Genomic DNA, 12,656 nt, shown 5'->3' on the forward strand with positions numbered 1-12,656 from the left:
TTCTTATATAATTTTATACAAGAAAATTTGTTTAAAAATTGCTTATTACTCCTCCAGTTGGTGAGAATCAGAGCCCCGATCACCCTAAAGATTTCCGTAATCTATAAGTACCAATAAATAGCGACAGTGCGATGGAAACTCGTAACAATAAGGGATGAAAGTGCTCAGAGCATCGAGGGGAAGTAAAAAATGAGAGTAGCTACAGGAAAAACACCGACAGGGAAATAACTTTTGAAAAAACAAACATAAAAAAGTGGATCATTTTATTATTCGCAATCGCAATTTCCTAATATCTATTATTCATTCCGTCCTGGCTCTAAAGGGCAATCAAAAAAAGTATAATTCACCCCCAACACGCAAGTAATCTTTATCATGTATGCAACCAGTAAAATCCGAGTACTAGTTATGGCTCGTTGAATTCATCCGTTCGTATCAATCAATATCCGGGCTTTTAATGGTACCGTTTATTGTTATCTATTACAAAAATGTTATTTTTTTTTTAACATTGCTTGCTAGATTAAAAAATTTTATCTATATTTTTAAGAGAATAAGCAAAATTTTATGGCCGGTGCATTGATGTGATAAATTGTCAACTATTGACATTTTTAAAAATATAAGCTCATCCCGACATTACACTCATCGAGACCTTTCATTTGAATACCCACATCAATTTTTCATATATTTGATATATTTATATATATGTATATATGAAAAATATATCAAAATGCATGTGGATACTCAAATGAAAGCTCTTGATGAGTGTAACATCAGGATGAGCTTATATCTTTAAAAATGTCAATATTTAAGAAAGTACAGTGCAATTTAACAAAAATAATTATTTAATAAAGCAAAATTTTATTTATTTATATTTTACAAGTCTCGGTAGTCACATAGTTACTGCAAGGTCGCTAGTAGATCATTAAGAAAATTAACTTGATTAAATTTTAAACTAAAAGAATTTTTTTAAAGAGTTTCATCTCTTAAATTGAAAAGAAAAATTTTTTTTGAATTTTTTTTTTTTTTTTGAATCAATTCATGAATATTTAATTTTTTTTAAGAAAAAAAAATGAAGCAATCTTAAATTGTGAAATTCCATGTTTGAAAATATTTAACTTACTCGTATGAATTCACCCTGATTTATCTAACAAACTAAAATTAAATTATATTTTTTAATAATGAGGGTAAAGTTGTCAACAGAGAATATTGCATTAGCAACATCTAATCAGTGTAGTATATTGCATACAATGTTAACTCTGTTGCATTAACCGAGTAACAGTTTATAATCACACTTAACATGAGCATGTAAGTTTATTTCCACACAATGGCGAAACAGAAACCAGTATCATCTTCGATATAGATGTATATATGTAAATGTCGGTAAACTTATTACATAAGTTTATTCATTCATTAAACATAGTTACGTACAGTTCGTAACACAAATGATAAAGGCAACCCCTTTGTCTTCATTTAAGTCCTATTAACGTTTCAATAAAATTTATTTAAAATTTCCCCTCTGAATTTTTTATCCTCGCTCATTATTAATTCCCTGATTCTTTAATTATTAAATAACTTTCCCCAAAAGCCCAAAATTTATTCGTCAGACAATTAACCGTGATTTGTCAGTGATTACGCTGGTTGTCAAAAGTTTGCTCTCCTCAGTCCCATTGATAAATTTGCATGGAGGAAGGGGTAAAAAGCTCTTGCAAACCCTAATTAAGAAGTACCGTTCGATTAAAACTTTCAAAGTCACCTAGGGACCTTGTGGGTCATAATTAGCCCAACTAATCGCCTGGAAAGATCCACTGATTCCAGACTCCGGTTTAATTATTCAATTGCTGGGAAATTAATATCTGAGTATTTCTTTAATTAATGATTACGATACTAAAATTTTGTTTTATTTTTTAAAATTATCAAAATCCAGGAAAAAATTTTATAATGCCGTCACAAATGTCATATCTGGCTTGATACACTTCAATATAACTTAAAATGTCTCAATAAGACTTGATATATTCATATAAAGTGCATTTATAATTTTTTTATGAAAAATAGTTATACCTTTCTCTAACAGATGGCGCATGGTCGCTAAATCGTCTCATAACTAGAGAGTTAAGTTTTAAAATATAATTAAAAATTATTTTTTTACTCAAATAAAAACCTAATTTAATTTATTTATCAAATGTTTTCTTCTAAAATAGATATTTGTCACAAAAGTTATATTTCGTATCAATATTAATTGATTGAGAGCTTTTCTATCATTTTTTTTTTCGATTTTTTTTAGGTAACCATATAAGATGACTTTTTTCCGGGTAGAAAAATTTGAATGATCTAATTTGAAAAAAATTCTTTAGCTTTGACGGACAAGACTTTGAATCTTTCAAAGTAAAAAAATAACGAAAGTTACCGAGGGATTTGATGATATGTACGAATGTGCTTTTGGTAAATATTCTTTATTTTCAAAGTAAAGAATGGTAGAAACCTCAAGAGGATACATGTACATTTTTTTTTTTTTTTTTTTTTCGAAAAGCGCTTGTTTGTTTTGTCAGCGGTAAAGTAAAGGTTACAAGGTATTTTAAATTTGTGCATTAAATTAGTAAAAAAAGTGTCCCTTGAAGAAACTACGTAAATAATTTTTTTTTTTTTTTTTTTTTTTTTTTAGAAAGAAAAAGTTTAAATTTCAGAAATTTTACTAAAAAATAAAGTTAGTTAATCTCCAATTAAATAAAAGCATCCGGTGAATAACAAACACAAAAATGAATGTCAAACAAAAATATGATGTTTAATGCTAATCCGATTGAACATCTCGTTCGAAAATATAGTTAGGGTGTAGGTTGTATATTGATCCGAAGCTCAAAAGTTCAATGTTTATCCAATAGTCGGTGTGTAAATATAAATACATATGTCGATGGATATTTATATTTATGCAGCGACTACAAAACTGATGCTGCTGCCGTATTGGGTCAGATAAAAGTTTATTTAAATAATATCAAATGAGTAATCGTAAAAACGAGGGTGTCAAATGACGACAGCGTGGCTTATATACTCTTCCGTCATTTCCGCATCGTCGATGCTCTTTGTTCTGTATTGTATGTATCGAGTACTCGGGACAAAAGTACTCTAGTGACGTGTACTAAGGTTGTGACGTTACTATTAAATTAACTCTTCGAAACGAGAATGACCTTTTTATGCATTTCATTATTTTTATTTTTTAGAGAGAATTTTTCGACAATTTTAATAATTGAAGGTTCAATTTATTCACAATTTTGATTATATATTGTAAAAAAATTTTTCTAAAGTAAGAAAATAAATTTTTTAGTGAAAAAAAACTTTTTTTTACATTGAAAATAATTGTTTTTATGAAAAAAAAAATATTTTAAATTAATTTATGACTAAAAAAGAATTTTTGGTCATCATAAAGCAAGATGGAGTCACGTTACATAAAATGGTGACATGCGCGCGCATAAAAAAAATATCTAGCCTTAAAATGGGAGCAAAAAATGTTTGTATAAATTTTTATTAAAAAATGAGAAGAATTTAATTTTTTTTTTTTTTTTGATTAATTTAATTTTAAAAAAGTTTCATTTTTTTTTTTTTTTTAATAAATTTGATATAAAAAAATTTTACATTCATATTAAAAAATATTTTTTTGCGTTAGATAGGAAAAAAAAATGAGGAATAAGATAAACGACAAGAAAAAAAATCTAGGCGTATCATCTCGAGAATATTTTTCAATCCTTTAGATAAAAATGTGTGTGAGTGAGTTTATGTGAGTGTGAGTGAGGGTATTCGATGAAATCGGTCTAGTTTTCTCGGAATCGATATGCGTAGTAGGAAGGGCCGGACACGATTGGTTGATGTGACAAGCCCGAATGGTTAGCAACAAGAGAACGCGAGAAAGGAGAAGAAAAGCTGAGCTTTTTCTTACTTGGAGATGAAACGCCGTAACGTGCCGTCTTTTTTAAAGTCCAACAGTCTTACCCGGGGTTTTACTATTATATAGACACACATTTCAATGGCGCGTTTTTACCTTATTCGCATTTCTTCCCTCTTTATCTCTTATTTAACTTTGCTCAGGAATCAAATAAACATTCTGCCTTATCGTAATTACAATCTTTTATTTGTTATAGTTATAGTTAGAGTTATAGGCATAGTCATTGATGTTAATAATCACGTTTTATATCTTTCTCGCCGACGAGTCAATAGCTTCTATCTATTTATAGGCTAGCGGGAAAGTCGGGATTGTAAAGACTGTGATCTTATTCGATCTTGATTACGCAAAAAAAATTTTTTTTATTATTAACCTTCAAAGGAACGGACTGAATATTTTTTTTAATTAAAATTTAAATTTTTTGGGTAAGATTTATATTGAAAATTTAGATGATAATTAAATTTAAGTCAAAGTCATGATTATATAATAATTATTTCAACGATTGAAATTTTTTTTCTACTTAAATTGTAAGCTCCTTATCAATTAAATCCTGCAATTTTTAATTTACGGGTGATTTTTTTCTTTTAATGTTAAAGAATGAAATTGATTTTAAAATTCATTCGTTAAATTGACAATGCCGAAAATAATTGTGGTGCTTTTTTTTAATAGTCATGGCTAATGTTATCATGAACGCAACTGTAGAGGGATGTAAACCCGAAAGCGAATTTATATGACTGTATATTTTTTTTTATTACAAATATTTGTTATTAATCAATTTATTTTATTAAAATTATTATTAATTATTCGTCTCCTCAATGACGTTTTTAAAGAAATAAGCTCATCCCGATGTTACACTCATCAAGAGCTTTCATTTGAGTACCCACATGCATTTTTATATATTTTTCATATATACATATATATAATATATATAAATATATGAAAAATTGATGTGGGTACTCAAATGAAAGGTCTCGATGAGTCTAATGTCGGGGTGAGCTTATTTCTTTAAAAATGTCTATAGTTCACAAAATACAAGGTCATTTCTTAATTATATATCTAGAGTGCAGCCTAAATATCTATCATAATAAATTGACTATCAATGAAAACGCTATAAAACCTTGAAATATTTATCTTATTCTTTTAATAATATAGATTGTAAATAGCAATTAGAAATTTTTAATAACAAATATAAAGTTTTTATAAATTTGTTCTTGAAAAATCTCAAAACTTTTCCAACTAAACCGCGTGTAATAATTACCGCATGATAATTAAAATCTTGTTTCAGTCGCATTAAACTCGTTACCTACTACTTAAAACTAAACTTTAAAAACCCGTTTAACCTTCACATTTATAAAACACCATTTTGATAAAAAAATTAAAAAAATACACAATTTTATACTTTACAAGACAATTAAAAACAAATTATCATGAAAAAAAAAATTAATGTAATTAAAAAAAAAAGCAATTGGACAACATTTAATTGAACCGTAGAAATAATTGAAACAATAATGTTTATTAACGAGCTCCGCAGCGAGAGTTGGCTCACCGATATACATTTAATTGATTTTAATTGAAATTAGTGTTTGGCGCATATTAATTAATTTAGATAACAATTTGGCAGCTTAGTTGTAAAATATCGTTTGAGGTTTAGCTTCGGCATTCACCTTGTAAATGACGTTTATTTAATTAAAAAGACACCCTGTAATTGCAAGCTCTTAGGGCACATGGAACTCGTGGCATAATGGATAGGTAATATCGAATTTCAAGGGAACTATTATGAGGAAACAGGAACCAAGTACCGATACTGCATATACCGCACGAGGTATTTGAATGCAGTAAATACATTGCGGAGAAGACCAGAGTTAGTCCCGAAAAGCTCTTTGGCTATAGTTTACGTGACTTCTAGCAGTATAATATCGTCGCTTGTCTGCTATGCATGAAGAGGTCGCTGTTTAACATCATCAAACGTTAAATACTCGGTTTGCTCGAGTATTATCGTTAAATAGTAAGTTTGTTGGCCCTAAATGTGTGCACTGAGTTAATGGAGAGCTTACACGTTATCCATTATTATTTTTTAATTACTTTGATGTTCCATTATTCTCTTTGTTGGGAGTATGCTAGTTTATGAGCTTTATTCACACATGCTTTGATTAACTTAATTATTTATTAAGTTTCTGGCTGGAGAATTTGAGGAAATTTCTTTTTTCATAGGAAAAAATATGATTTAATATTTTTTGGAATTTTGATCGCATGTGATAATTATTAAAAATTTTTCTTTATTTTACCACTCGTAATTTTCAATTTCAAAAAACTTAAAAAAAAAAAAAATTCTAAAAAAAAATTATTTTCTAAATTTTTTAATGAAAAAATTAAAAAATTTTGAATTTCTGAAGATCAAATAAAAAATTTTATTTTTCTTAAATCTCAAATTTTGTTTAATTTTCTATTTTTATAATCAAATATTCAATTTTTAAATTAAAAAATTAAATACAAAATTTTTTTTTGTTTAAAAAAAAATTTTTTTTCGCAATTGCAAAAGCGTATATAAAAAAAAAATTTACTTTTTATTAAAATAAGGACAAATTTTTTTTTAGTAATTGTTATATACCAATCGAATCGTATTTGCATCTTCTGCAAGATTTTATGACCAAAAATATCATTAGTTTGTTAATTTTTTAGAAGTTTAGAATTAAAAAAAAAAAAAAAAAATTTTTTTTCAATTAAAAAAATTGTAATTTTTGTTACAACTAAAAATTTTATTCCTCATTAAACACAGAATATTTTCCCGCTTTATGTAACTGCAATATAAAATTCATTAAATTTATAAATTCACCTAGCAATTACATTTTCATAGAAACTTAAATAGAACTGTTGCATCAAACCCGAAGTAAAATCCAATTTTACATCCAAAGAATTACAATACCTACTACACTAATTGAATCATATATAAATATAAATAAATAAATACTCTTTGCCTGCCATTGACACTCATTACGATAACTGTTATATTACTATTTATAATTAATTAACTAATAATCAATTTTCTCATTTTATCTAACATTGGCTCTTACAACATCTCCGTCATATTTAACAATTCATTCCATAATTACGGTCTTTGTCTCCCGTATTATTCGTCGAAAGAAACTAATTGACACACAAAATTTATTAATATCAAAGTCTTCCAAAAATAAGAGCGTCTGGCAATGATTGAAACTCTATAATTAATTTTGTGGATAGATATCTTTATAAATATTAATAATATGCAATAATTGTATGATAATTTTTCCTAAAATATTATTTTTATTTATTAAATTTACAATTTATACACGTCAAAGTTTTATTTATTGTCGGGAGTTGATTAATATAAATTAAATTGATCGATAAAAGTCATCAAAAAAACATTAAAAATAATTTTAATATTCTGTTATCTATATTTACAGTTCTGTTCATGTTCGTGGTCATTATTGTCGAGAACGACTGTCTAGTAATTTCAGTAAGCTATTCCGGGTTATTGTACCCAGTATAATTGAATTTTAAATTAGACAAAATTTTGTGAATTCCAAAGGTCACTCGTTCACTGAAAATTTGCGGAATTAATTAATTTTAATTGATTTAATCTCTTCAAAATTAAATTCACTGTCCGAGAGATTTTATTTGTAATATTAGTTAATAAAAACTCTGCAGGGTAAATTTTTTTTTATGAAGAAAAATAATTATTATTCGTTTTAATTTACAGTGTAAATAACATTACTTATTACAGTTAATTAATTTTCTGTATAATTTGCACAAAAAAGAATTTTTTTTATAAAATATTAATAATTTATCCAATATCGAAGACACGAACAAAAATATTATTAATTTTTTGATTTTTTAAAAATGGTTGATAGCCGCCATTTTGAAACTGATCGACCGATTTTGTTCATATTCAATTTCAATCATGTTAATAACATTATAAAGAACCTCCTTCAGTTTCATTAAGGTCCCTTCAAAATTGTGGGACTTATTGGGGATTCAAAAATTTTTTTTGTGTGATTTCGAAAATTTTTGAACTTAAACAAAATTCTACTTAGTTTCTTATCGATATTAATTTCAAAAGGAATTTGTTGTGTTTTTAAGGGTTGTTGGAGAAATTTACTGGATAATTCTTTTAAAAAAATTTTGGAAAAAAACTCTAAGAAAAATTTATAAACATAAATGTTTGTTTACCAGCATGAATTCTAGTGTGTTTATTATTATTTGAGGAAACATAATAAGAAAGTTTATAAATTGTGAAACAAAACAATAGTCGGGTCTTCCATATTGTGTTTGCACTAGCTCCACTGGAGCATGTTGATATTCATGAAAACGACAGTCATATATACATTTCTATGTACTCCAAGGAAATACGGAAAAGAACATTTGCTCGCGGCTAGAAACTAATAAAAAAGAAAACTGGTGTGTATTCACCGATAATAAGAATAAACTGTTGATATCTGGCATCAAATTTTGGAAAATTGCCCATTAAATAGAATATTTACTTACATTTAAATTAAAGTCGTCAAATTACTCGGATCTTTAGTTAATTCAGGTTCTATTCATTTAAAAAAAAAGTTTTTCATGCCAATAAGCATTGCAGAATTTTTTCAAAAAGAAATTTAATGATTTTTATCATGAAGAAAATTATGGAAAAATAATCTGGAGATTTTTTCAATTATTTAAAACATTTTACACTTTAATTTTTTGTCAGAAATTTTATTTTACGGTTTTTTGTCTTCAGAATTGATTTTAGGATTTTATAAATTCTCAAAAAAATTATTAAATTGATTTATGGAAGAAAAATAAAAAATTTACAATTTTTTAATTATTTTATCCACAACAAAAAAATTTTTTAGACTAAAAATTGGAACTTTTGAACGAGTGTTCCTTTAAAAAATTAAAAAAATAAAAAATTAATTTTAAAAATACATAAATAAGAATTACGAGTGTTAAATTCGGATTTTTTATTACAAATCTCATATCTCAGTCGCTATTTTTGAATATTCTCTTATCATATTTTCCTCCTCCGAACTTCGAACCCCAATAATAAGAATATAACTTTCCACAATGTATTCAAAACACCCTTTTCCCTTTCTAATAAAACCCAGATGATTTTTTAATGTATAATCATAATAATAATAATAAAATATTATAAAAAAAAATCGTGAAGACCCAACACTGAGGGTTCTGATGGCAAATCAATGCTTCAATTGAAAATTTATGAATCAATTTGCGTCTTACCGATTTTAGGGGAAAATATTTCCGACTCACGCAAACTTCGACAAGTTTAAAAACCCAAAAATTGAAAATAAAAAACACTTACCGTAAATCAACGAGTCACACAGAGATTAATTTTATTTTTTTTATTCTGTACTTTGCAAATAAAAAATATAAACTAAACGAAAAAACACATTTCGACAGTAAAAGCACGCATTACTTAACGAGCAGACCGAAAAGGGTGTGTTCGGGCGCGGTGACGGTGCGGCACTGATATGATATTAGTTGAGCGTCGAAAAGTTGGTGGCACCCCCGCACCCGACAACCCCGGCTTATACAGTACAAAAACGACATGCGCGAACTAAAAACCCCGCGGGTACAATAATAGTGTGTGTTATGTGTTTATGTACTTATTATTATATTTCAGAGCATACTGGTGACGATGTTGCTTCTATATATGACGCTTTGTATTAAAATCCCAAAGTAAACACAATTAAATGGATATGCACTGAAATTGTTAAATAAATAAACCAACACTAATATTTACAATAAATCCAAACCGAATTTATTAACATTTTAATGGCCTACAGTGTTATTTTTTTATCTATGATGCTTTCTATTTATATAAGACTCTCATATTTTTATGTTTTTGATAACCAAGCTTTATCGCAATCTAAAAAACTAACACATTGAAGACACAAATAATTAATAATAATTTTGAAAAAGTAAATTAATCAATAAAAAATATTTGTCATAAAAAGAATATACAGTCATACAAATTTACATCCCTCTAGATACATAATTTAGAAATGTCCCTGTATTTTGTGAACTATTGACATTTTTCAAAAAATAAGCTCACCCCAACATTAGACTCATCGAGACCTTCCATTTGAGTACCCACATCAATTTTTCATATATTTATATATATTATATATATGTATATATGAAAAATATATCAAAATGCATGTGGGTATTCAAATGAAAGTCCTTGATGAGTGTAACATCGGGATGAGCTTATTTCTTTAAAAACGTCATTGAGGAGACGAATAATTAATAATAATTTTAATAAAATAAATTGATTAATAACAAATATTTGTTAACATTAGCCATGACTATTAAAAAAAAGCACTACAATTATTTTCGGCATTGTCAATTTAACGAATGAATTTTAAAATCAATTTCATTCTTTAATATTAAAAGAAAAAAATTGCCATAAATTAAATATTGCAGGATTTAATTGATCAGCAGCTTACAATTTAAGTAGAAAAAAAAATTCAATCATTAAAATAATTACTATATAAATAATTTCAAAAATATTTATATACAATTTTTTTTTACTGTTCGGAAAAACATTTTCATATATAAAAATATTGCAGGCCGTGAAACTATACAATTATATTTTTTTCTTTTATTAATCGATTTATGATAAAACAGAATACTTTTTGCTTATCGCTAAACTGCTCGAATATCAGTCCATCACGGGTTTTTAGGTCACAACAGATTGCATTAAATAAGTAACTCTATTATAATAATCACAGGTCACTTTTTTATTAATGCTTTCCAAACATTTGACTTTACCACATGTCCAACTTGTCTGGTAAGCTTTATTTATTTTGGATTATATTTTTTCTTCCTAGAATTGTCAATAATATAATTTACATTTACTTTTTTTTTGTGAGTTAAAAAAATATTTTCTGGCAATTATTATTTAAATAAAAATGACCTAAATAAATTTTTCGAGTAATTTTTGGATTTTTAAAAAAACTCGATTGAATTTTTTTTTTTAATATTTTTATAATGTTTTTTTTTTCTTTGGGGATTAACGATATAATAATATCGAACAGAATAACGAGACAAAGCTAATATTATCTATCTAAATTAATCCGACAAGTACTGTATGAAATAATCAGGCGCGTGAACACACACTCAGTGCAATCTGTTAATAAATAAATTAATTTTAACCGTGTGAGCTATCAAGTGTAAATTACAGTGATTGGGAGTATGTGGCCGTCGTCCTTTGTCTGCGATTAACATCCAGCGCATCCTTAATTGTCAGGGCATATATCAGCCTGATCTGATCTGTGCATCTACATACTAAACTACTATACTAGTACAGTAAGCCAGTCAGTTATAGTCGAGATTGATGTACAGATTTCACACACGCAACGCGATAATCAATACAGGCATGACACGGTTAGTCACTTTTTGAATAAATTATTCCAATCATTGTTTTTGTGTTAAAAAAATTACTCGATTAATCGATTAATCTAAAAATTGAAGAAGTTAAATATGTTTTGATGAAACAATGTCAAACGTCGATTTAATTGTTGAATTTATTGATGAACAAATTTAATTACTTGGTCAAAATAAAATATAAATTAAAGTTAGTCAATTCATTAAATGGTTTTATTTTTAGGTACTGAAATAAATCAACTGATAAATTTAATTTATTAGATAAAGATCTTAATCTACTGGGAACATTGCTCTTCACTTAACACATATGTTGCGCGCTATTCTCTGTTTTCTATTCTCTAATCTATGATCTCTCAGCTCCCCAAGTTTATAGTCTTTGAAATTATTCTATATTATCAGTACTTTTTGATTAATAATTATCTTTATATAAATTATAATCATATCATTATTAAGAGAATAAGATAAATTTTGTTTCCAGGATAGTTATATGATAATATTGATTTTTTTTAGTCAAATTTAGTTTCATTGCAAAGATCTTGACTTGAATTTGTGTCTTTACAAGGTTTTATTTTATTTTCACCGATAATCAATTTATTATGATAAGTATTTAGGCTGCATTCAAAAATGCTCTATCTCTAGATACATAATTAAGAAATGACCTTGTATCTTGTGAAATATTGATATTTTTGAAAATATAAACTCATTTCGATGTTAAACTCTTCAAGAGCTTTCATTTGAGTACCCACATCAATTTTTCATATATTTATATATTTCATATATTTATAAACATGAAAAATTTATCAAAATGCATGTGGGTACTCAAATGAAAGCTCTTGATGAGTGTAACATCAAAATGAGTTTATATCTTTAAAAACGTCAATACTTAAGAAAGTACAGTGCAATTTAACAAAATTTATTATTTAATAAAGCAAAATTTTATTTATTTTGACGAAGTATTAGTAATCATAATTTATTATTTTTTTCAATTTCCACTAGTCAATTTTTTATTTTTTAGCCATAATTTATTTGTAAAAAATTCAATACACTTGCTCGATAATTATAAAATAATTAAGATTAATTGATAGATATTGAAGTTAATATTTTGGTATAAATTATTTAACTATTGATTAATAATGCAGGGTTAAATTTAAATTTTTGTTTATAAACTCAAAAGTTATCGTCTAAGTTTTAACTTTCAGAAAGTTTATGAAATATTCTGACTGACTAGGAAATTACGGAGCTCCCCGGAAATATTTAATATTTAATTTTCTCATGATAGGAGCCATTAAAAATTGAAATTTTCGGA

General features: G+C 26.5%; 1 protein-coding gene across 1 annotated transcript in view; it reads right to left on the reverse strand.

Annotated features, from left to right (window-relative positions):
* LOC141536213 (GTP-binding protein Di-Ras2) overlaps nt 1-9,396 on the reverse strand; it is a 39,595-nt gene extending 30,199 nt beyond the window's left edge. The window contains exon 1 of the mRNA XM_074256568.1: nt 9,264-9,396. The gene's annotated coding sequence lies outside the window, so the exon portion shown is untranslated. The remainder of the gene's footprint in view (nt 1-9,263) is intronic.
* Nucleotides 9,397-12,656: the final 3,260 nt, after the last annotated feature.

This window comes from Cotesia typhae, unplaced genomic scaffold (genome assembly GCF_013202065.1).
Source record: "Cotesia typhae breed Kobodo isofemale line unplaced genomic scaffold, CoteBio_Ctyphae scaffold_152, whole genome shotgun sequence".
Taxonomy (NCBI): Eukaryota; Metazoa; Arthropoda; class Insecta; order Hymenoptera; family Braconidae; genus Cotesia; species Cotesia typhae.